This window comes from Gopherus flavomarginatus, chromosome 1 (genome assembly GCF_025201925.1).
Source record: "Gopherus flavomarginatus isolate rGopFla2 chromosome 1, rGopFla2.mat.asm, whole genome shotgun sequence".
NCBI lineage: Eukaryota > Metazoa > Chordata > Testudines > Testudinidae > Gopherus > Gopherus flavomarginatus.
Genome location: NC_066617.1, coordinates 151,393,052 through 151,418,061, shown reverse-complemented (window position 1 = coordinate 151,418,061; position 25,010 = coordinate 151,393,052). Strand labels below are relative to the sequence as shown.

Genomic DNA, 25,010 nt, shown 5'->3' with positions numbered 1-25,010 from the left:
CAAGAGAGGGAGATTTGCTGTTGGGGACCATGTGCCTCTGTGTGGGCTATTTATCTGTATGTGACACCCCCTATTAGCTGGGATAGGCCAAGCCTTCTATGCCAGCTCCTTCTGGGGCAGAGCAGGCTGGTCAGGTCTGTTCAATACTTGACTGAGGCCAGCATTTTGAAACTGGGAGGTCATGGGTTCTAATCCCTCATGCTGCCAAGTGTTACTAGCTCTCATGATTTCTTCACCAGTGATGGGGTTTGGACCAGGGCTGCAGCCAGTCTGTGATGATAGGGAAGCTGTAACTCTCTGGCAAATTTCAGCCCTGCCTGGGGGTAAATCCCCCTCTGATTCACTGCCTTGCTTACTGCCCTAACTTCTGGAGAGGGGCAGACAATCAGAGTTGCTGCAAGAAGAAGGCAAAGCTCTCTCCATTCCCCTCAGGTGCTGACAAGCCCCTCAATAGAGGGGAGGAAGGGAGCAGAAAGATCCCAGCAAGTCAGGATGGCTCCACCCTTTAAGCCCTCGTGCAGTGCACAATGGTGTGGCTCCCATGTTGCTTCCCCCACCCCTCTCTTCCCTTCAGCACTCAGATAGGGAAGGGGGACAGGGGACTCTGTTGCAGCCCTCCCTCTGATGCCTGGGAGAAGAGAGGGAAGGACCTAGAAGAGGCAGAAGTGACACTGTGTTGGGGGGAGGAGAAGAACTGATGTGGGGACACAGTCAGTGGGGAGTTGAGGGGCAGAACAGATTGCTGGTAAGGGAGGAGGCAGATATGGGGTGGGAGCTCCTGCAGACAGGGTCAAAATCACTGTATTGAATTTGGGAACTTTTGTAACATTAACAGTGACAGATATGCTGCAGGGAGGGATGGACAGAGGGGAAGAGAAAGGTCAATAATCAAAGAGACCAAAATATAATAAAACACACATTAAAAAACTCATGATTTTTTGGGTTCTGACTGATGATGTTTGAACCTTTGGGTTTGGCAACACTGGGAGTTTGTGTTTTCTCCGTGGCTCTCCCAGGAGAGCACTCCTATCCCATTTCCTCTTACCCAGAGGCATGGGCATCAATTCCCCTTGTTCTCATAGGTGTAATTCAGAGCAGAAAGAGACCATGACTTTCTCCTGCATTCTTCCCTCTTCCTGCATCGGTTGTGGGTAGAGATGCAGGGGGAAGCTCCTCTCTGGGAAGGCAGCTGCAGTAGCAGAGGGAGGAGGTCTTTGCAGGGGGAGGACATGACTCTGAAGCACTGTGTCTAGGCTGCTGGCACAGAAATACACAGCCAAGTTCTCTAGCTCCATGGGTGAGATGTCCAAGTGAAGGAGCTCAGTCTGCAGCATTTCAGCTTGGAATCGATCAGTGATGTTGCCTTTGTCTCTTAGTTTGGTGTCACAGAAGGAAATGAGCAGCTGCAGGCCCTGCCCCAGATCCTGCTGGTACTAGAACATGCTGTTCTGCCCAGAGGTTAGTTCACATGTGAGCTGGGCTCGGTGTCCCTTCTACAGGATCAAACTCTGGATTTGGTCGATCTGAGCACCTGAGCATCTTGTGAGAAAAAGAGATAAAACACAGGCTACAGAGACAGTGAAACACATGGCTCTGTGAGAAACGTCCAGAACCATGCCCTGTAAACACGGGGATGGAGATTCATGTCTCAGCGAATGACTTACTTGCTACCATGAAACAAATGGCCATGTATCAAAGTATATGCATCTCCGTCTCTATCTCACTGAGCAGGAACACTTCCTTGCATTGAATTTTACACAGCTCTGCTATGTAGGGTTGCTCCCCTACCGCTGGAGACAATAAACAGGATCCATTTGTGATTTGTCCTGGGTGGGGGATGGGAAGGCGGGGTAATAGGAGCCTATATAAGAAAAAGACCCAAAAATTGGGACTGTTCCTATAAAATCAGGACATGTGGTCACCCTAGATTTGTCTCCAGGCTCCTGCACTCACAGGTTTCCCTGCAAAGAGACAGATCCCTTCCAGGTTAATGGGTCTATGTGGCATAAATACAGGGGTATCTTCACAGTGACAGACCTCTGCTTTGCCTCTATCTCTGGCTAACTAAACGGCTTGGCTTCCACAGCTGGTGACTGGTACCCTTCACCATTGTTAAGTGCTAAATGACATCTCTGTCCCCTGTCACATCATTTCTGTATGTGGCTATGCCTGAGGTGTGTTTGCTGTGAGGGACGAGCAGCACTGGTGGGTTATTGCACAGCTGTGAGGCACAAAGCTCTCACTGTGCTTTACTAGCGACACAGAAATACACTGCAGTGTCTTCAACCATCCCCGGGTTGATTATCAGAGAGGTGTTTAGAATTGCTGGCCGTGTCACACTGTATCTGGTTTGGAACTCTTTTTCTATTTCTGATGAATTCACATCTCTGGAGGTGGCTACTAACTGCAGTTGCCTTTCTGCACCCTGCTTCTGCTGATACCACAGGACAGTATAGTAGGAGCTGTCGTCATGTTCACATGGGATTCTTGCCTTGTTCTCATTCTGGATGACTATAAACTTCTCCTTCTGCAGCACTGTCACCCCACTGCAAAGACCTGTAAAGGAGAGTGGAGGGACAGGGTGAATGAGGGCCATGGAGGATGGAACACAGCTCACTCGGTCTATGTGCATTTCAGGATCCAGTTCTAAAACTCTTTCTTTGGTTTTAAACACCTCACTGACCTTATGTTTGTTCTGCTCTCTCCTCACTTCTATCAATGGCCTGACCTCAGTCTCTTCACACAACCTTACCACAGTCGGTATATAAGGTAGATCTCAGACGCTAAAGTAAAGCTGTACCATCCTGAAGTCAAAACATTTATCAAAGACAGTTTTTTACCTGCCAGCAGCTGGAAGCCAAGGAAGACACCCAATGCCCTCCACATGGCATCTGCAGCAAAGAGAAGCCAGAGTGATCATTTCCATTGAATAAAGTTGTGTGTGCCTTTAGCAGGCGGAGCTCTGTAAGACCACAAAAGGAGGAAGAACTGTTGATCATGAGGCCATGCAAATATGGGAGGTAGTAAAGCTGGGTCCAGATGTGGATCTGAAGTGTGCAACTGCCTCTCTTTCCATTATGGATAAAACTCCAAGCCCACATCTGCACACCTCGGAATTGTGGTGGTTAAACATTCTGATGCAAAATGTGTGGCTTGGGCCCCTCTTCCTGTACACAAAGTCTGCTGCTGCTTCACAGTGATCAGTGAAAATATTTTTACATTTGGGTTGTGTGATCCTGACAGTGAGCATTCTGGGATATGTCTGTTTCCTGCTCAGTCAGTGTCCTGGCCAAATCTTGATCTCTTTCTGCTTCTCTAAATCCCCCTTGCAGTTCCAAAGGGAAAAGTCACATGACTCTCTTTGTGGCATTATTGGCAAAGGACAGCTGCCATCTTCCATTCCTGCATTGGCTACATTTTAGTGGTGGGTGAGAATTTCCTAGTGTTAGAATACAGCATGTGTAAGTGGGGGAATGGTCCCGCTATTATGGGGAACTTTCCTGGCTTCTGCACTACCCCGGTGAAGTGGGCTAGCAAAAGGATCTGAGTCCTCACTCCCACTTCCTTTATCCAGAGGCCTCCCTGCCCTTGAGGACTCCCCTTCCACTTTCCTGTCTGGCAGAGTTCTCGTAACCCCAACAAGGCTGGGCCCAGGATTCCTGGGGGGCTCGACTCCGAACCCTGCTGTGGTCACCTAGGACAGGGGCTATGGTGTCCCCACTCCGGGGTACCACCTCTGCACTGGGCACCTCCCTGACCCACTGATTATTCCATACAATTTAAAGCAAATACAAGTTGTTTAATTAACAATTAATTTTAAAAAAGAATAAGGAAAAATGGGAAAGGTTACAGGAAAACACATCACCGTGCTCCGTGGCAGGGAACATTACAAAGAGTGTCTCTGGACATCAAGACAGTTCACAGTCTGTTCCTTGTAGGGCCCAGGCCTCTGTCTCAGGCCCTGGCTGTGCTGCAGGGATGCTGTGGATTGGACACTTGCTTTGGTGGTGGCTACACACCTCCGGGCTTTGGGTGGTATGACCCTTCTTCCCAGCATCAGCCCCCTACTGGATTAAGAACCCCCTCCCAGCCTGGCCTGCAAGGACCCTTGGCTGGGGGCGTCTTTTTGCGCTGGGCCCTTTGCCCAAGGTCCCCCCCTTGGCTGTCCCCAGTTGCTCACCACACTTGGCTCTATGCCTGCAGCTCTGCTCCCAGTACAGGATCTGCTCTCCCTGGGCTGTGTCTCTGGCTCTGTGGCTGCAGCTCTGGCTCCTCTGGATCTGGCCCGGCTCTGCTCTCCAGCTCAGCTTTGAGCCTCTGTTTTCTCCTTAGCTCAGCCCCACTCTGTCTGACCCAGGGAATTCCAGCTCACATGGAGGATGGGACCCATCCTGGCCTTCTGTCTCCCTGATTAGCCTGTCCACCCTGTCAATCAGGCTGACCTGTAGCATTGGCCTCTCGCCATTGTTCTTGGGGACTGTCAGTCTCAGGGTCCTGATTTCCCATGGATCCTCCCTCTTTTAGTGCTGGGAACTAGCAACCAAAACACCCCACTGAATGTTAGTAAAGGGGCAACAGTCCCCTTATACATGCTTTAGGATCTGTTAGAAGGATGGAAGATGCTAGAGAAGTGTGGGTGCTTTTAATAATCTCTGCATCTACAAACTCAGAGTTTCCAGTAAGATAAGGACTCTCTACTCTCTGACTCTCCCCATCACTCCTGTTTCCAGATAGTCTCATCCACTCCACAGTTGGTAACTGGCTGTATGTTACGAGGTGTAGCTATAGACAAGGCCCAGAAGATTGTTGATTCTTTTTCTTGTTTTGCTCTTGGATGCTTTGGTTTGTTAGCACTACACTGCCCTCAAGTGGCCAGAACGGGGAAGGCTAATATTAGACTATTCTGATAGCCAACCTATGGTACATGTGTTGAAGGTGGCATGCGAGCTGATTTTCAGTAGCACTCACATGGCCCAGGTCCTAGCTACTGGTCCTGGGGGGGAGAGGGATCTGCATTTAATTTAATTTTAAATGAAGCTTCTTAACATTTTAAAAACTTTATTTACTTTACATACAACAATAGTTCAGTTACATATTATAGACTTATAGAAAAAGACCTTCTAAAAACGTTAAAATGTATTACTGGTACGTGAAACCTTAAATTAGAGAGAATAAATGAAGACTCGGCACTCTACTTCTGAAAGGTTGCCGACCCCTGGTCTAGCTACTTTCTTCTTCTCCTTTCCCGGTAATTCAATGCATTGTAGGCAATGGAAAGTTAAATTCCAGCAGCACAGGCAGAGATAGACTATCTGTGAGAATGGGCAGTGCTTAAAGGAAGATGTTAAGTCCCCCATAACTAACCTCTTTGCACAATACTGTTCACACAGGTGTGTGGAGGAGCAATTATTTGTTAAATATTAATATTATTTCTGTCATTAGGTCCTGAATAGTTTATGCAGGAGTATTGATGCCCCTGTTAATTGTTACTTTCTGTCTAGCACCAATCTCAGGGGTGTCTGAGTGCCTAGATGCAGCTCCATAGCTAGTGTCACTGTCAATGCTGCTGTTGTTCATACTTTTGAAGGCCATAAGTCTGTGATCTCAGGTGCAGGCTGATTAGTCAGCATATCTCTCACTCTCTCCACTGCAGCTGGAAGACTGGAGAAGCTCTGTCTCCCCTCCCACCACCATGATCCCAGGCTGCAGTGGAGAGTTAGATCTCCCCCAGCCCTGAAGCTGCAGCAGGGAGCCAGAGCTCCTCCAAGCCCAGGGCAATAGGTATAGTTTGACTGCTATATTTGGTGGTGGGCAAAGCACACCCATGCACATGCACATAACCACCCGTGCATGCTGAAGCCAGTCCCCTTGGTTCACTGGCTTTCTCCCCACCTACAGTGGTACCTGGGCTGCACATGCTGCACGGGCGGGAGGGAGGATGCCATATGAGGGGAGCCACAGCTGCTGCTAGTGACCACTCCCATACCGGCTGCTACAGCAATATCCCTCACTGTGATGCTGCTGCAGTTGTCTCCCTTCTGGGGCTGCTGATGATCAGGGAATGCCACATGCTGGGCTCCTACTTCCTCCCCGCACCTCCACTCATTCCTGTATCCCCTTCTCTTCTCCTCAACCCACCCCTCTTGTTCTCATCCGCCACCCGTCACTGTACTCGTTGTAGAGGAAACAGGCTGGCACTAGGACCCAGGAGGTGGCCTCCAGCTGCTGAGGCAGAACACAGAGTGCCTGGGAAAAGCTGCTCTGTCCTGCTGCTGGGCCTGAAACATGCAGGGAGTGCGGTCAGGGCACAGGGGTGATCATTTTTCTGAGGTTCCCCAGTTGGCCAGGGCTCCTGGGCACAGACTCGGTCGATCCAGTGGCTAATCTGCCACTGCTCCCTGGGGTTGCTGGTAGCGAATAGGTTTATGCGGGCAGTGTTGTTCTAGTAACAGCTCATGATCACGGCCTCCCCTTGATTTCTGGATGACTGCTCTTGGCCACTGCGAGATGAGGTCTCCAATCCCAACACCTGTGTGAGCAAGGGGGAAAGGATCAGAGATACATTAACCGGGCATGAAAAGGGCCTCTGCCCAATGCCACCCCTGTCTGTTCCCAGCCATGCTGCTGTACCCCTATTGCAGATTGGGAGTTATGGGATCTTCCCAGGCATCAAAAGGAGAAGAATTTTCAACATCTCTACCAACAAATGTTACAGGATTGGTTCTTATAGCACTTGGATTTGCTAAAGCAGGGGTTATCAAACTTAATTGCACCATGACCGCCTTCTGATAACAAAAATTACTACAAGACTGCAGAAAGGGGGACCGAAGCCTGAGTCCCACCACCCCTGAGGACCAAAGTCAAACCCCAAGTGCTTCAGCCCTGGGGAGTGGGGGCTGTAACCTGAGCCCTGCCACCCAGGCCTGAAGCTGAAGCCTGAACCCTGCCACCCAGGGCTGAAGGCCTTGGGCTTCGGCCCTGGGCAGTGGTGCTCAGTCCTTGGCTTTGGCCCTGGGCCCCAGCAAGTCTAACACCAGCCCTGGTGACCCCATTAAAATGAGGTTGTGACCCACTTTGGGGTCCCAATCCACAGTTTGAGAACCGCTGTGCTAAGGCAACAGGAAGTGAGAGGAGTGCAATACCCCTCCTCCTGCTGCTAGTTTGTCTTTGAAAAGTGTGTCAGGGAAGAAAAAAATGACACTTTGTGTCAGATATTTACCTATAAATTGCATTCTTCTCAATGAGCCTTTAAAACTAAGGTCTCAGCATTCATGGTGGTTAAAGATCCCAGAGCATTCTATCTACTGCTGTGTTTGCCTCCAACAGACCTCTGGACTGAGAATTCCAACAAGGTAAAAGGTTTTTGTGTGTTCTCAAAATCACTCCTGCTATACAGTATTTATCTTGATTTCCCATCCTATGCTAATGTCATGTACTGTACTGGCCAGAATGGCTGACCTGTTCCTCTCCAGAAGTGAGGGAATGTTCCCTGTGTTCAGAGTTTGCAGATTGCTGTGAAATCTTTTGTGGTAGGAATTTATATAGGTATGAAAATGATTATCTATCTATCTATCTATCTATCTATCTATCTATCTATCTATCTATCTAAGTGCAGATAAAACAGTATTTATGAATATTAATTCATCCAATATTTGAATGGCTCTTCGGTTTAACCATCTTTCTGCAACGTATTTGCTATCAATGAACATTCTAGTGGAAGAGCTTTAGTCTGTATCAGTGGTTAGGGGTTGCTATCCTGAATATGTGCTGTTAAATAAATAGTCACATGCTTAGGTGTATGGAGGCAGTTTTTGTGTGTATGAATGGTACTATTTACTATTTACTATTTAATGGTACTATTTACTATTTACTATTTTTGCAGTCATTCATCCTTTATTGTTCTTTTTTAAAATGTTCAGTCATTCAATTGATGATCAACTATATGCCAGGAATATAAATACAGGAGGAGAGTTGCAGGATAGTCCACTAATATATCTATTTAATTATACATATCTGTCTGACATATTGTTTGGGTGCTGTATGAGACAGAGAGAGAGAGAGACTTTTCCAGAGAGGTGGTGGCAAACTGTGTTGAGGTATCATCAAATCTCAACTGAAGCAAAAAGATTAGGGAGCTGTCATATCTAGTACCTTTCGCTGACACCAAGACACACCAGTAAAAGAAAAGCTTTTTCCTACTGTGACAATTAGAGATGGAAAATAATGTCATACTGTTAATTCCAGAACTTTACAATGTAGAAAATACCGCAATGGCTGTATCGTGAACCACTTGGAGTCTATCCAAGAAAATTCAGCCGTTTTTTCCAGCTCATCCTGTGCATTGTTAGACACAAACTAAAATTGTTGAAATTAGAGTTGGAGAAAATTCACATCTTGCTCATCCCACCCCAAAACAGAATGAGTTTTTTCCCTACAGTATATTTCTTGGGCTTTATTTACTCCTACTTTTAAATTATAGGGCTTCCACCACTTCCCTGGGGTACATTATTCCACAGCCCAGTAAGACCTCAATCTGAGGAAATGTTAACTGTTTGTCTAGCCTAAATCTTTCTTTTCCATCCAATTTAATCTAATTCCCACCAAGTTATGGCCCCTTTGTACCATCCAAAGTAATTCCTCTTTCCCCTAGGTGTTCAGATCTTTCAGATGCCTGTACCTGGTCTTCATGTTCACCTTGAAATCCTAAACTTTTGAACATTTGAGTCACCTAAGACCAGTGGTTCTCAAACTTTTGTACTGGTGCCCCTTTCACATAACAAGCCTCTGTGTGCGACCCCCCTCCAATAAATTAAAAACACTTTTTAATATATTTAACACCATTATAAATGATGGAGTAAAAGTGGGGTCTAAGGGTGGAGGCTGAAAGCTCGCGACACCCCAGGTAATAACCTCACGACCCCCTGAGGGGTTCTGGCCCCCAGTTTGAAAGCTCCTGCCTAAGGCATAATGAAATGGACAGTTAGAGAACACATCAGATTTTCTGCTCGGGGATGCCTCTTGCACAGCCCCACATGCAGCCGCCCACCTGACCCTTGTTAATGACATCACCTGTTGAAACCTAAGTTTACCTTCCTCCATCAGTCCTAGTTTCTTCTAGCAACTGCTTGGTGCTGAACCCATGATTTACTTCCTGCAAATTACTGCCTGGTGAAATCATAAACTGAGACTCTAGAAAAGAAGCAAACCAATCATAAAAGCCAAAGCTGGGAAAAGCTCTTACATACTATAAACCAATGCTTTGTCCAGCCTTATGTTTATATCTCAAGTAATGGGGCCTCCACCACATCCCTTGGGGAGACAGTTGCACTCTCCAATAGACCACTATGGTTAGCTATAGACCCAAGATGTGGATATAATAAAAATAGACCCAAAACTACCAGTATTATGTCTCAAAAAGTTTTTGTTAACTCTTGTTCTCACTGGAGTTTTCTCATTTCTGCAGTGGCCTCAGCACTAGTGTGTCTTGGCTAGGAGCTGGAGCACCGCAATTACCATGAGAGAAAGTCTGATCTTATTAGATTCATCAGCTGATGGGAACCAGGAAGGACTGTCCCATTCCCATTCTCCAACCCATAGAGGATATTGGATGCCAGTTGCAGACCAACCCAACTGACTGTACCATGTAGAGAAAATGCTATATGCCTGTTCCCTCTCATGGTATCCTTTCTACCAGCTCTACAAGATAGTCAGGGTTGTGGAGGAGGATGGGCCAAGTGCTCCTGCCCATTCCCAGCCATGGGAGGAAAAGGAGGCCAAGCAGGCCAGTCCCCTCTCTGTGCTTGTTTCTCCCCCAACCCTTTGTCTGTCTTCTCTGTTTAGATGTTGAACTTTTCAGACAGGAACCAGTCTCTTATTATGGGTTTGTATAAGGCCTGGCACAGTGGGGCCTTGATCTTGGTTGAGGCCTGTATGTGCTTCTGTAATAAAAAATGAAAATACATTATTTTAGTGCCAAGATCAAACTTAAGTGTCAGTTTGAACAATTCTGCTTCTGTGACAGGGAGCTTTACCAGGAAGTGTTGTGAGCACCTAGCGCATAGTTAACATAAACTAGGATTCATACAGTCACTTGATCATTACAATAGTGAAAACAGTTGCATGCACATATGCAAAAACACGCACACATATACATTCTCAAAGAGGAACAGAGACAGAGAAGGCCAACTTAACTAATACTTGACCCCCAGTGGTTGTCCCTGGTATTGCATGCTGCAATATTTGTATACAACTGGAGGCATGCCAGCCTGTTTTTCCCAGTCAGGAAAGTCTAACACCATGTCTCAGTTTCTTTTAGGCCTTTTCCTCATGACACAGTTTATTATTTCATACGCAAAGCTCATAAAGTGACAAGATTTTTCCCCTGATTTTCCTGAAAGGCCTTTCACTTAAATGCCAGTGTCTGTTCCAGTCAGCAGCAAAAAGTCTATTTCCCTTGGAAATGAAGAATTCCTCTGTGATTTTGGTTCTTTGAAATCAGGTGTTCTTTAGCCTCTCAGCATATACACTTCAATAAAAGACCCGCAGCTGGCCCAGGCCAGCTGACTTAGGCTTGCGGGGCTCAGCCTGCGGGGCTAAAAATTGCTGTGTAGACGTTTGGACTCAAGCTGGACTCAGACAAGAGGATCTGAGATCCAGTGCAAGGGGAAGTTTGTACACGTGTAGGGAAGCTGTGCTCTTCCTGTGCACCTGGATTGACTCTGTTTTTTGTAGGGCTTGGGCAGGATTTCTAGATTCTTACCAGGCACCAGAAGTAGCAGGAATCTCAATATTTTTACCAGCAAATTTTATTCTTCTCTTTTTTAACCTCTTGGAACTTATGAAGGTGACAGGAAGTGATAAGAAGGCCAGAGCCCCTCCTGCTGCTATGACTTCACCTTTGAAGACCTAAGGAGGGGGAAAACCTTCATGATGAATGATGTATAATATTCTTCCAGATGAGATATAAAACTGATCTCCTCCATACTCATAGTCACAAAAAATTATTTGGCACTTTTTACAAGAAATGCAAGAGTGTTAACCCCAGCTCTTGGGTAAATTCCAACTCATGTAATTTCATTTTGTCTGCTTCCCATGTTAGTAGAAGTTATTCTTCACTACCTTTCTTGGAAGACTGAACCATATGCTGAGTGTATTGCAGTCTTAGGGGTGCATTAGCAGTGCCCTGGAAATGTTTCCAGTTTTCTCAGAATCTGTGGAACACATTGGAGAGCCAGGGATACTTTAAAAAATACAGTCAAAACATAAACGGAAATACACAGTTGTTTAGTAAATTATTTTTAAATTTGTTAGTAGTTTTTCATATATATTGATTCACTGTCACTCTTTGAGTACATTAGAACAAATACTCCCACTGAGAGATCTTTCTTTGCTTTCCTTGAGATCTTCCTGCTTAGATCTTTCACTTTCTTCAGATTCCCCATCCTCTCCCTGTAGAAATTATCTTCTTTCACCTCCCTACTTGCAATGGTGAGAAAATGCAAATCCTATGTGTTACTGCATTTTGGAGATCACTGGATGAGCAAACTACAGTCAGTTGTGGAGTTCTCAAGGCTGGGAGGTGCTGTGGGAATTTCAGTGTTTACTGGCATCTGTCTAGCATTGCCTGATACGGATCCTGTAGTTCAGTGGTGCTCAGATTTCAGGCTCAGAGGCAAGACAACACTATAGGGAGCTCTTTGGAAATAAAGCAGAGCAAAGGCACTATTCGAAGGACCTGCATGTATCAGGAGAACTATTACCTATCATTTTAGTGCTGGAGGCTAAATATGGGTGTTTGTGCAAAGTGCTGCAGGCATCAATATAAGCAGATGTTACTGACACCCAGTCTGTGTCTACAAAATGAACTAGGGTTCAGAGAGATTTGTCTGTGTTAGGCAATGAATGCCAGTTTCGTGCTCCCAGAAAGAGAGAGAGGCAGAGAGTGAAAATGGGTGAGAGGAGCCCACTGATGCATGATAGAAGTGAGGAGGGAGCAATACAAACTCAAAGTCAGTGAGATGATTAGACCAGTGTGTGGAGGAATTTAAAACCAAACAGAGAATTTTGGAACTGGATCCTAAAATGCACATAGACCAGATGAGGTGTGTTCCAACCTCCATGGCCCCACACTCTGCCCCTTTTGTCACTGTGGTTCCTGGGATACCCCTACGGTTCGGAAAATCTGTCTTACCGGTATGGTGTACTGGCAATAAATATCTTAATAGTATGGCATACTTAACCTTACCTGCTTACTTACATCACTGGTCTGAGGTGAGCACACACAACACAGAGGAGCCTCAGGCCTAGTTTCCTAATGTTGTATAAAAAGCCCCAGGGCAGATTTCCCTATCTTGAACAATCTCATCCTGGGCCAGTGAACAGGAGGGGGGCTACATTTGCAAGTTCCAGTTCTGCTTGGCTTAGGGCAATTCTTTTCCCCTAAACTTTCTGACTTCCAAGTTGAGGCTGACTGTCATAAACAGATGGTTAAGGGTTAATGTTTCTTTTACCTGTAAAGGGTTAAGAAGCTCGGTAAACCTGGCTGACACCTGACCAGAGGACCAATAGGGGGACAAGATACTTTCAAATCTTGGTGGAGGGAAGTCTTTGTTTTTTTTTTTTTTGTTTGGTTCATTGTTCGCTCTCGGGACTGAGAGGGAGGGGACATCATTCCAGGTTCTCCAAATCTTTCTGAATCAGTCTTTCATGTTTCAAAATTGTAAGTAGCAGCCAGGCAAGGTGGATTAGTCTTATGTTTGTTTTCTCAACCTGTAAATGTTTCTTTTTGCTGGAAGGATTTTTACCTCTGTTTGCTGTAACTTTGAATCTAAGGCTGCGGGGGGGGAGGTCCCCTCTGGTCTATATGAATCTGAGTACTCTGTAAAGCATTTTCCATCCTGATTTTACAGAGATAACTTTTACTTTTTTCTTTCTTTAATTAAAAGTTTTCTTTTTATGAACCTGATTGATTTTTCCTTATTTTAAAATCCAAGGGATTGAGTCTGAACTCACCAGGGATTGGTGGGGGGAAAGGAGAGGGGATGGTTAATTCCTCCTTATTTTAAGATCCAAGGAGTTTGGATCGGTGTGAAGCCTCTCAAGGCAACCCAGGGAGGGGAAAGTCTGGGGGGAAAAGGAGGGGAATGATTAATTTATCCTTGTTTTAAGACCCAAGGGATTTGAGTCTGGGTTCCCCAGGGAAGGTTTTGGGGGAACAGAAAGTGTGCCAGACACTAAATTCTGGCTGGTGGCAGCGTACCAGATTTAAGCTAGTAATTAAGCTTAAAAGTGTTCATGCAGGTCCCCACTTTTTGTACCCTAAAGTTCAACATGGGGGAAAAAACCTTGGCACTGACCTTGTGATCCATCCCATCTTCCATTCATTGTAGGCTTTATGCTTTGTTTTAACAACCTGTTTGAAATGGTTGTTTAACCAGTTTGGTTTGCAACCCTTCCCTATGAATTTTTCCCCTTGCTTGAGATGCTGGCTTCAGAGAACTTCCGCAACTTTGATTTAAAGTAATTCCAAGTATCCTTCAAATTTATATCCAGAGTTCTTCAGTTCTGTCCACTTCCGTAACTGCTTCCCTTAATTTTTTAAAGTTTGACCTGTTGAAATCAGTGACCATAGTTGCAGATCTATTTTTATTTGTCCGTCCTTTTAGTTTAAACTGTATTAGCTCATAATCACTCAAAGCAAATGTGACGTTCCCCAGGATGCAAGCTGGACTGTTGAACTGCTGTGTTCCCTTAACTCTCCAGCCCAGGGTGCTTTTCACACTGTTCTGCTCGTGAACAACAAACCCCTTGGGGCTCTGCTCACACAGAGCCACTAGCCTGCAAAGTCACACCAAGCTAAATACAAGAATACTCTCCCAGTCACTCATGAACTACATACAGGGCAACACCTACACATTCCCTAGACCCAGCCTTGCACCCAAAAATGTGTGTCTTGTACTCTCCAGTGACCTACTGAACTATAGAAGCTCATAAATAGTTTGTCATTCCATCAAAGGGTAATGATTATGCTAACATGAGTAGAGATTCCCCAGCACATCAATTAAAACACACTGGTTTAGATAAAACAATAAAACAACTTTATTTACTAGAGAAAGATAGATTTTAAGTGATTTACAAGTGGTAAGGCATAAAGGTCAGAATTGGTTACAAAAGAAATAAAGCGATAAAAACTGCACTCTAATTCCTAAGCTTTACCAAGTTAAATAAGATTTGAAAGCAAAAAGGTATCTCTCAGTCAATAACTTTCAGCAGTCCATGCTCCCTTGAAAGCCTTCCAGTTAGGTCCACTCCCCCTAGTTCAATGATGGTTCTTTGTCTTTCAAACAGTCTTGCTGCCATGGGGGAGGAGAAGTAATCTGTGTGTTGTGTGTTTTCATTCTTATTTTCCAGCCCCTTGCACTGGAAAAATTCTTGCTGGATCATGGGGTCAGGCCATTCCATGGTGTTTGTGAGCTGCCAACTGTCCTTCAGGGGAATTGTAAATGTCTTGCTTACAACTCTCCTGCTGGTAATTAAGCAGTTAATAGTTTCTCAACATCTGTGCTCAGTCTTTTGTTGTCTCTGAAGAGCTATTCTGTGGGCATTCCTCTGAACCATTTTAGTAGCAATACAAGTAAAATCTCATAGTTTCATATGTAGTGTTGTTACACACATAATAACAGTCCAATGATGTTCATCAGATTATGAGTTTTGAAATGATATCTCACAAGGCATACTTTGTATAAAATATAATATAACCATATACAAGTGGTGAATATGGAATACAGGGTTTTACATGGGGTACATGATGTCACGCAACAGTTGTCCGCTATAACCAGTTCTTCTATGAGGTCTTCACTGTGATGCTGGTAGACCAGGTTCCAGCTCATGCCAAAGCCCATAGGCCTCCGTGAACATTGACAAATGCATAGCTGGAAACCAATCTGGCTCACCTGTGCATTAGCATTGCTAAAACAGGTATTAGATTTATAAGAATGTGTTTAGTGTTTAGAGTTTATGAAATGGGGCTTGTATGAAGCTGCATGTATTAATGTTACTTATAATATCTATATCCCATGTTCTAAGGTAATATTTAAGTGTTTGCTCTCTAACTATAAAAAAACCATACACTCAGGAAAGGAGCATTACCAAATGTGAAATATTAGTTTACCACAAGAGGTGAAATGCCTCTCCAACCAAAGAAGGCCTACAGACACCTGACAAACCATTGTGGAACATCAGTGAACAAAAGACTTTGTTGACTGCTTCCCTCTTGCTCATGAAGAGGGGATGTGCACAAGCACTCATCCCATCACAGCTTGAATGATGCAGGAAGGGAATAAAAATCCATTTAGAGAAGGAATTTTTATCACTGTGCATCTTGGAATTTGGAGAAGGCAATATTTCTAAGCTTAAGCAAGGGATCCCCAAGCTGCTTAGCTTGAGTTAGCGCTAAAGGACACAGAATGCTTGCATAATGCAACAGCTTCTATTACCTTTTGGAACCTAAGACTGTAATTCATTTGTGTGTGTATGTTTACCTGTTTTAATCTTGTAAATAACTTTCATTTCATAGTTAATAAATCTTTGGTTGGTTAATATAAGATTGGCTACAAGTGTTGTCTTCAGTGTAAAATCTAAAGTGCAATTGATCTGGTTTAAGTGATTGGTCTTTTGGGACTGAGAGTAACTTGAATATTGTTGTGATTTTTGGTGTAAGGGACCATCTATCACAAAGGCAGGCTTGCCTAGATATCAAGATAAACCGGAGTGTCCAAGTGTGACTCCATGTTTATTCTGTTATAGTGCTCAAGGAGTTCACACTTCTTACTTGGCTGATAAATTCTAAGTATAGAACTCAGAACCAATTTGAGGTTTATGTCCGGCTTCTTGACAGTCTGTTCCGAGGCTGGCATCCATGTTTGTGAACCACTACAAATAGTTTGAAACTCACTGTTTACCAATACTAAATCTAAAATGGCATCACCTCTTGTTGGTTTGGTGACTACGTGGTGAAGAAATCTGTCAGCTATCACAACCAGGAATGTCTGGGCATACCATTATTAGTAGCACTTGTCCTCCAATCTATATCTGGGAAATTAAAATTTTTCATAATCACACAATTCACAGTAGTATTTATTTAATTAAAATATTTAAGAGGTCTCTATCTATATCCAAATCAGATCCTGGGAGTCTATAGCATATTCCAAGCACGATCCCAATGAAGCATCTGGTAGCTTTCTTCCCCAAAGTAATTTTGTCTGAAACAGATTCTGTCTTATCCATTCCATCACTTCTAATTTCTTTACAGTATTATATACACTACTCCACCATCTTTACCGTTATTCCTGAACAGCACATACCTTTCAACACCTGTATTCCAGTCATGACTCCTATTCTATTTCTGTTATCCTATAACATCTGGTTTCATTTCCTGAGCCAGTAGTTACAGTTCCTTTATTTTGTTACCCAGGCTCCTTGCATTGGTGTACATCTTATTTGTTTCTGCTTGGCTTTGCCCAGGTTCCTAGCCTGATTAGGTACAGTCATTCTACTGCCAGTATCATCTACATGACTGTTAGTGTAATTAGTATTGGCACTGTCTTTCCTTTTAATGTTCATTCTCCTACTTTCTGTTGCTCTTTTCTGCATTGCTGTATGTTTTCTTACTCGATTTTCTTTCTGGTTAATATTAAAATCAGAAGTGGATACTATATGAGCATCTGTCAGCTGTCTCCTCTGAATTCCTAGTTTAAAGCTCTTTTAATCAGTTGTGTCAATCTCCATCCCAGATATCTATTTCTCCCCCCTCCCCCCACTCAGGTGGAGTTAATCCCATGAGAACATCCTCTGTCTGTGAATGCCTCCCAGTGGTTGAACATCCCAAAGCCCTCCTTATAGCATCACTGCCCGAGCCATCCATTGATCATCACGATCTTGTCTTGCTTTTCTCTGCTCCTCTAGGGACAGGTTGAATCCCACTGAAGATCACCTGAGCCTCTATTTCTTTAAACATCTTCCCCATCCTGACACAATCTCCCTTGATGCATTACAGTGAAAGTCTAGCTGTATCTCTTGTTCCCATTTGTGGGGAAATCAGTGAATTCTTTACTGGTCCCACTAGGATCCTTTTCAGCCTCAGGTTTCTGTTCTCCGGATCAGCTCTAGTGACAGGCCTGTCTATTCTTCTTAGTAGTGAGTCACCAGTCACATAGACCTGCCTCTTCCTGGTGATGGGGTGATTCTCCAGCCTTCTCCATCATGTTCTTTCTGGCTGCAAGTCCTCTTGTCTTTTGTTCTCAGTTGCAATCTTCCATGAGTCATCCTCTATTCTCCAGAGGCTCTGAGTATCTCCAATGATTCTTCCGCTCTTTTTGTAGGACTACCTGCTTTCCTCTTCTTCCTTGCCTTCCCACCTTCTGTTATTGCCTGCTGTGCCCCTTCTTCATTCTCCACTCAGCAAACCTGTTCCTGAGCTCCATTTCTCCTTCACTGGCCGGTCTTTTCCTTTGCCTGGTTCTCACAGTTACATGCTTTCACTGGCTACTTTCCTCATCCAGCAGTCTCCCCTCAGAGTTCTTCAGTCCAGCTTGCATCTGCAATTCTTGGGTTTTTCCTTTAGCCTCCTTTCATCTTCCCTCCATCATCTCCTTGAATCCCCTTCAAAACTCAACCATAGTTTCCACCTGCATCTCCAAACCTTGGATCGTCTCTTTCACGAACTCTATCAGTGAGACTTTCATACAAACAAAGCTCTTCTTGGGTATCCACTGCAGGATAATGTACATCCCACAGCTTCCACATCCGGTCACCCAGATGATAGAACAAGGTCTCAAGTTGCAGTGGGGGAGGTTTAGGTTGGATATTGGTGGGATAACTCACATGGCTGGAGTACTGTCATGGATGGATATAAACTGTTGAGAAAGGACAGAAAAGGTGAGAGAGTTGCATTGTATGTAAGAGAGCAATATGACTGCTCAGAGCTCCAGTATGAAACAACAGAAAAACCTGAGCATCTCTGGATTAAGTTTAGAAGTGTGAGCAACAAGGATGATGTCGTGGTGGGAGTCTGCTATAGACCACCAGACCAGGGGGATGAGGTGGATGAGGCTGTCTTCCAGCAACTAACAGAAGTTACTAGATCACAGCCCCTGGTTCTCTTGGGAGACATCAATCACCCTGATATCTGGTGGATCACAGACAATCCAGAAAGTTTTTGGAAAGTGTAGGGGACAATTTCCTGGTGCAAGTCCTGGAGGAACCAACTAAGGGCAGAGCTCTTCTTGACCTGCTGCTCACAAACAGGGAAGAATTAGTTGGGGAAGCACTTAGAGAGAGGAAAGTGATCAGGAAGAGTCAGCACGGATTCACCAAGGGCAAGTCATGCCTAACTAAGCTAAATGCCTTCTATGAGGAGATAACTGGGTCTGTAGATGAGGGGGAATGCAGTAGATATGTTATTCCTTGACTTTAGCAAAGGTTTTGATACAGTCTCCCACAGTATTCTTGCCAGCAAGTTAAAGAAGTATGGGCTGGATGAATGGACTAGAAGGTGGATAGAAAGCTGGCTAGATTGTCGGGCTCAGTGGGTAGGGACCAATGGCTCCATGTCTAGTTGTCAGCCTGTATCAAGCGGAGTGTCCCAAAGGTGGGTACTAGGGCCAGTTTTGTTCAATATCTTCATTAACGATCTGGAGGATGGTGTGGACTGCACCCTCAGCAAGTTTGCAAATAACACTAAACTGGGAGGAGTGGTAGATACACTGGAGGGTAGGGATGGGATACAGAGGGACCTAGACAAATTAGAGGATTGGGCCAAAAGAAATCTGATGAGGTTCAACAAGGACAAGTGCAGAGTCCCGCACGTAGGGAGGAAGAATCCTATGCACTGCTACAGACTAGGGACCGAATGGCTAGGCAGCAGTTCTGCAGAAAAGGACCTAGGGGATACAGTGGATGAGAAGCTGGATATGAGTCAACAGTGTGCCCTTGTTTCCAGGAAGGCTAACAGCATTTTGGGCTATGTAGCTGTGCGGACTCACCCCCGCGGCGCCTCCTGCCAGTCATCCTTGGGAATTAGCTCATCCCAGCTCTGGAGCGCCCTCTGCAGACCAGTGTCCCACTGCCACTTGGCCCCCCATGTCCCTCCCAGACCCAGTGCTGTGTTATCTGGGGCGCTGCCCCCTAGCAGTAGCCCCTCAGTCTTATGGTCTCCCTTTCCCGGGGAACCCCCACCCACTAGTCCCACCTTGCCTCAGTATAAGGCTACTGCCAGTCATTGTCTAGCCCCACGACCTGGGGCAGACTGCAGCATCAGCCTACTCATCACTGGCAAGGTTGGGTTTGGACCTGCTGCCTTGGCCTACCCCTGGGCTGACCTCTGCAACCCCCAGTACCCCTTGGCCTTCTGCTAGGCCGCAGCCTGGGGCTTTCCAGGCTGGAGCTCCCCAGCCTTTCCCCAGCCCTGCTCCACTCAGGAACCCGGTCTCTAGCTCCCTGCAGCCAGACCTGTCTCCCTCTACAGTTAGAGAGAGACTGTTTGCTCCTGGCTTCCCTGGCCTTTTTATATAGGCCAGCTGTGGCCTGATTGGGGTGTGGCTCAGCTGCAGCTGCTTCCCCAATCAGCCCAGCTTTGGAGCTGCAGCCCTATCCAGGGCTGCTTTCAAGCCCTCCCAGGCAAGAGCGAGTATCCACCCTGCTACAGGCTATATAAATAGGGCCATTGCCAGCAGATTGAGGGACGTGATCATTCCCCTCTATTCAACATTGGTGAGGCCTCATCTGGAGTACCTACAAGAAGGATGTGGAAAAATTGGAAAGAGTCCAGTGGAGGGCAATGAAAATGATTAGGGCCCTGGAACACATGTCTTATGAGGAGAAGTTGAGGGAACTGGAGTTTGTTTAGTCTGCAGAAGAGAAGAATGAGGCGGGATTTGGTAACTGCTTTAAACTACCTGAAAGGGGGTTCCAAAGAGAATGGATCTAGACTGTTCTCAGTGGTAGCAGATGACAGAACAAGAAGCAATGGTCTCAAGTTGCAGTGGCGGAGGTCTAGGTTGGATATTAGGAAAAAAATTTTCACTAGGAGGGTGATGAAGCACTGGAATGGGTTACCTAGGGAGATGGTGGAATCTCCTTCCTTAGAGGTTTTTAAGATCAGGCTTGACAAAGCCCTGGCTGGGATGATTTAGTTGCTGTTGGACCTGCTTTGAGCAGGGGGTTGGACTAGATGACCTCCCGAGGTCCCTTCCATCCCTGTCATTTTATGATTCTATGATTCCAAGGTAGGCATATATTGGGGCAACGATCTGTGGGGGCAGAAAGATTGAGAAAGGTTTTGTAAACCGTTCATCTCTAGCTCACTAATGTCTACCTGCACCCATGTCAGTTGTCACCTACATCATTACAGTCTTTCAGACTATGTGAAACCATTCGCTGGCTCTCAGCCCATTTCCAGCTGGGACAGGTGTCCATAAAGCGGAGTCCCCTTCACTAGTTGGCCAAAGACTGAATGTCCCATAGACTGAATTTACTCCATCACTGCTAATGAACACTTAGCAGATTTCATCTCCAAGCACTTTCCAAAGGTAGGTGAGCATCATTTGTTCTGTTTTACAAGGTGAATCAGAGGCACAGGGAGGGCAAGTCAGTGGTAGATGTGGGAGCAGAGCCCAGATGTCATTGTACTACACCTGGCAAATGACCCTCTCCCTTGTAGCTGTGGTGCCCTATGGAAGTGGCTACAAACTGCAACTGCCTTTCTGCAACTTTCTGTTGACACCACTGGACATTATAGTTGGATCTGTCACATGGGATTCTTGCCTTGCTCCCATTCTGGATGGCTATAAACTTCTTCTGCATCACCATCATCCCACTGCAAAGACCTGCAAAGGAAAGTGGAGGGGACAGGTGAATGAGGGCCATGAAGGATGGAACACACCTCACCTGGTCTACGTACATTTCAGGATCCAGTTCCAAAACTCCTTCTTTGATTTTAAATGCCTCCATGAACTGATCTAATCACCTCACTGACCTTACGTTTATACTGCTCTCTCCCACCTTCAATCAATGGCCTAACCTCTGTCACGTCACAAAACCTTACCACAGTTGGTACATAAGCCCACTCCTGTGCACTTCCTGCTATCTGGAAGCAGCTCCTTTGTATCCCTCCCTGCTTCCTCCACTTATCTAACAAAGGTTTTCTCCCTTTCTCCCTTCATGTGTTCTTGACAGTTTGGTACTGGAGCCTTCTCCTTTGAAGCTTCCATCATTTGCAACAAATACACTCTGTGATGTTCCCCTGGTGTTATCCAGACCGGTGATCTGCTAGATCACTCTAATCCTTGACTCTGGGAGCCAGCCTTACCCTGCTCTGCTGTGAGAACCCCCGCTCCTGGGCTGTTCATGCACAGCCTCTGGCATGTAAGCTGCTCCTTGGATTGTGCAACCAAATGACACTAACCAATATGTGACATTCTGCTCTGGTGTTATCCGGACCTGTGATCTTCTAGGTCACTCCAATCCTCATCTCTGGGAGCCAGCCTTACTCTGCTCTGCTGTGAGAATCCCCACTCCGGGGCTGTTGACACACAGTCTCTGGCGTGTAAGCTTCTCCCAGCTAATTGCAACTGAATGACACTAGCCAATATCTCCGGTCCCAGACACAGCCCTAGGAACCTCTGTCTTGTAGTGTCCAGTTATGTCCACTGGATACTGCAAGCTTATATGAGTTTGTCAATTTAACAAAGAAATTGATATGTACCAGGCTTGTTATCCCAAGGGCAGTCTCTGACATGCTTCAGACCAAACGCACTGCTTCAGGTAGAATAAACAAACAAATGTATTGACCACAAAGATAGATTTTAAGTGATTATAAGTCAAAGCACAACAAGTCAGATTTGGTCAAATGAAATAAAAGCAAAACACATTCTAAGCTGATTTTAGCACTTTCAGTGCCCTTACAAACTCAGATGCTTCTCTCCACAGGCTGACTGGCTGCCCTTCAGCTAGGCTCTCCCCTTTGATCAGCTCTTCAGTCACTTGGTGGTGGTGTCTGTAGACGGAGGTGGAAGCACGGCAAATGTCTCTCCCTTTTATCATGTTCTTTCTTCCCTCTTGGCTTTTCCCCCCAACCGCCCTCAGAGTCGGGTGAGCATTATGTTATTGTAGTCCCAAACTGACCAAGGGAAGGCAGGTGACTCACTCAAGAGTCCAACAGACTCTTTGTTGCTGCGTAGGCCAGTGTCCCTTGTTCCTGTGAGGCTGGGCTAGGTTTGTCCCATATATGCCCTGATGAGGTGTGGACTGTCCCTCTGCTCTTGGAGAATTTTTGCCCAGGCTTGTTTTAAGCCACAAGGACACATTTTCAGCATCATAACTATATACATAAAATTACAACCTATAACACTACTATAACATTATTATTACAACAATGCTCAGTACATCGAGAGCCTTCTGAAGATGCCTGACATGACAAACACTTTTCCTTGGATACCGCACAATCATATTATAAGGATGAACATGGGGGAGAAGGGTCTTCCCCTGAGGTACAGAGCATCACACCCTCCTCCCCACATTCTGCTTCCCATCTCAGACACTAAAGTAAAGCTGTACCATCCTGGAGTCAAAACATTTATCAGAGACAGTTTCTCACCTGCCAGCAGCTGGAAGCCAAAGAAGACACCAAATGCCTTCCACATGGCATCTGCAGCAAAGACAAGCCAGAGTGGTCATTTTCATTGAACAATGTGCTGTGTAATCTTAAAATGCCAAAGTTCTGTGAAACCGCAAAAGGAGGAGAAGCTGATGTTCATAAGACAGAGCCACTACTGGAGGTGGTAAAGCTGACTCTTATCTGGATCAGAATTTTGCAGCTGTCTCTCATTCTGTTCTGGACAGAACTCAAAGCCTGGATCCAAACAGCCCAGAAATGTGATTGTGATGAAGTGGGACTGGTTTTAATGTTCTCTCTGAATACTATGTGGAGGCATCAGCTCTGGCCGACCCTCTGTCGCCTAGCAACTAATCTCCAGGCCCTTCCCCCCTGCAAGGGGATGCTAAAGATGTTGGTGACAGAGAGATCAGGTGACCTCCTGGCCCAGGAAAGAGACAAAGCCCAGAGAGGAGGGGCTGGAGGGGGTTTGGGAGTTTTTTGGAAGCTGACTGGAAAATGGAGGGGAGCCCTGAGGAGGCTCGGGCTTCCCAGAGGGACTGTGGCCTCCCTGGGGCCCCAGATGGACCTAACTAACGGGGGGTCTTGTTGTCTGTACTGGCAAGACCTGTTTTGGACTGTGTTCCTGTCGTCTAAATAAACCTGTTTTACTGGCTGGCTGATCGTCAGTCTGACTGCAAGGTAAGGGTGCAGGACCCTTTGGCTTCCCCAGGACCCCGACTGAGTGGACTCGCTGTGGGAAGCACACAGAGGGGCACATGCTGAATGCTACATGTGAGCTTCCTGCCCTAAAGATAGTCTGCTCCAAAGGAGAGGAGGCTCTCCAAAGTCCTGACTGGCTTTGTGGGGAGCAGTTCCAGAGCATCACCCGGGGACTCCGTGACAGTGATGGCCAGAAATTCTGATCCAAAATATGTTGCTTAGGCCCATTTCTCACTGCACAAATCCTCCTGCTGCTTCAGATTGATCAATGTAAATATTTTGTTGTTAGGGTTGCATAGTCTTGTGAGGATTTGGGGAAATGTGAGTTTTCTGCTCTGTCAATGTCCTTGCCAAGTTGTGATCTATTTCTACTCCTCTTATTGAAACTGCAAGAGTGATCTAGAGAAGTCAGTCAGTCCTCACTTCTCTCGTCATGTCACTGTTTTGTAGCAGAGGACAGCTGCCATGTTCCACCACAGCACTGGTTTCATTTCAGTGACAGGTGAGAATTCCCTAGAGTTAGAATGCAACATCTTTTGAGTTCTGTCAGGAGGAAGAAGGGCACTAGAGAAATGTGGGAGCTTTTTATAATCTCTGCATCTCCTATGTTTTTGCCTCTCACCATGAGCATAACTGCCTTACTTTTGGCACCCAGAAGTCTATCTCACACCTAAGCCCCAGAGCAATTCACAAACTACTGGAAGACTATGCAGGGCCTCGTCCAGTAGCTGTGCTACTCCATACAAAAGGTCCAGAGTAGTTGGTGTTGCCCACCTTTTAACTTTTGTTTCAGTGGTTAGAGCATTCACCTGGGATGTAGGAGACCCATGTTCAATTCCTCCCTCTCTGTCAGAAGGGGAGAATCTATATGAACAGGGATATCCAACCTCTCCAGTATTTGATCTAACCACTGGGCTATAGGATATTCGGTTGTGGGGCTCCCTCATTTTCTCCCATTAAAGCTGTTGCACTGTGGATAAATTATGAAAGAGTTATTGGAGCAGAAGACTTTGAACCAGGGTCACCCACTGTGACATTGCACTCTATATGATTTTATGAAAATATGCTAATATAACTGGAATATGCTTTATACAAAAGGTCTCTTGTGAGGTATCATTACAAAGCTTATAATCTACTGAGTGTGATCATCCTATTTGTATAAATGTACCACTCTTGTATCTGAAACTAGAAATATGAACTATAACTCTGAGATCCTGTTGTAATGATGCAAAGTGTGGGCCATTAATGGTGGTTTGGAATCTTGATGACTCCCATTAACCAGGACAACTGTCTGCAGATGAGTGTGTTTTACCTGTAAGTCCTCCTGTATACGTGTGTGCTAGCAAGTGGGTAATGAAGCCTTACAGTGACATATGATCATATCACGTGAACTGGAATCCATCTTTAAACTAGTGCTTTTCCATTGAGAAAGGGAATGGGAACCCAGAGGGACAAAGGTTTCCTGCCTTATGCAAAAGATGTATAAATGGGTGGAACAGAATAAAGGAGGAGCCATCATGAGCCACCACCTGAGCTGGAACAAGGGGTGTACCAGGGGAAAGGATTGTGCCCAGACTAGGAAGGCATCCAGTCTATGAAAGAAACATATTGAACCATCTTTCAGGGTGAGATATTACCT

General features: G+C 45.5%; 1 gene segment (V, D, J or C); it reads right to left on the bottom strand.

Moving 5' to 3' along the window:
• The window catches only part of LOC127046890 (T-cell receptor beta-2 chain C region-like), a 151,287-nt gene that overhangs the window by 102,659 nt on the left and 23,618 nt on the right, over positions 1-25,010 (bottom strand).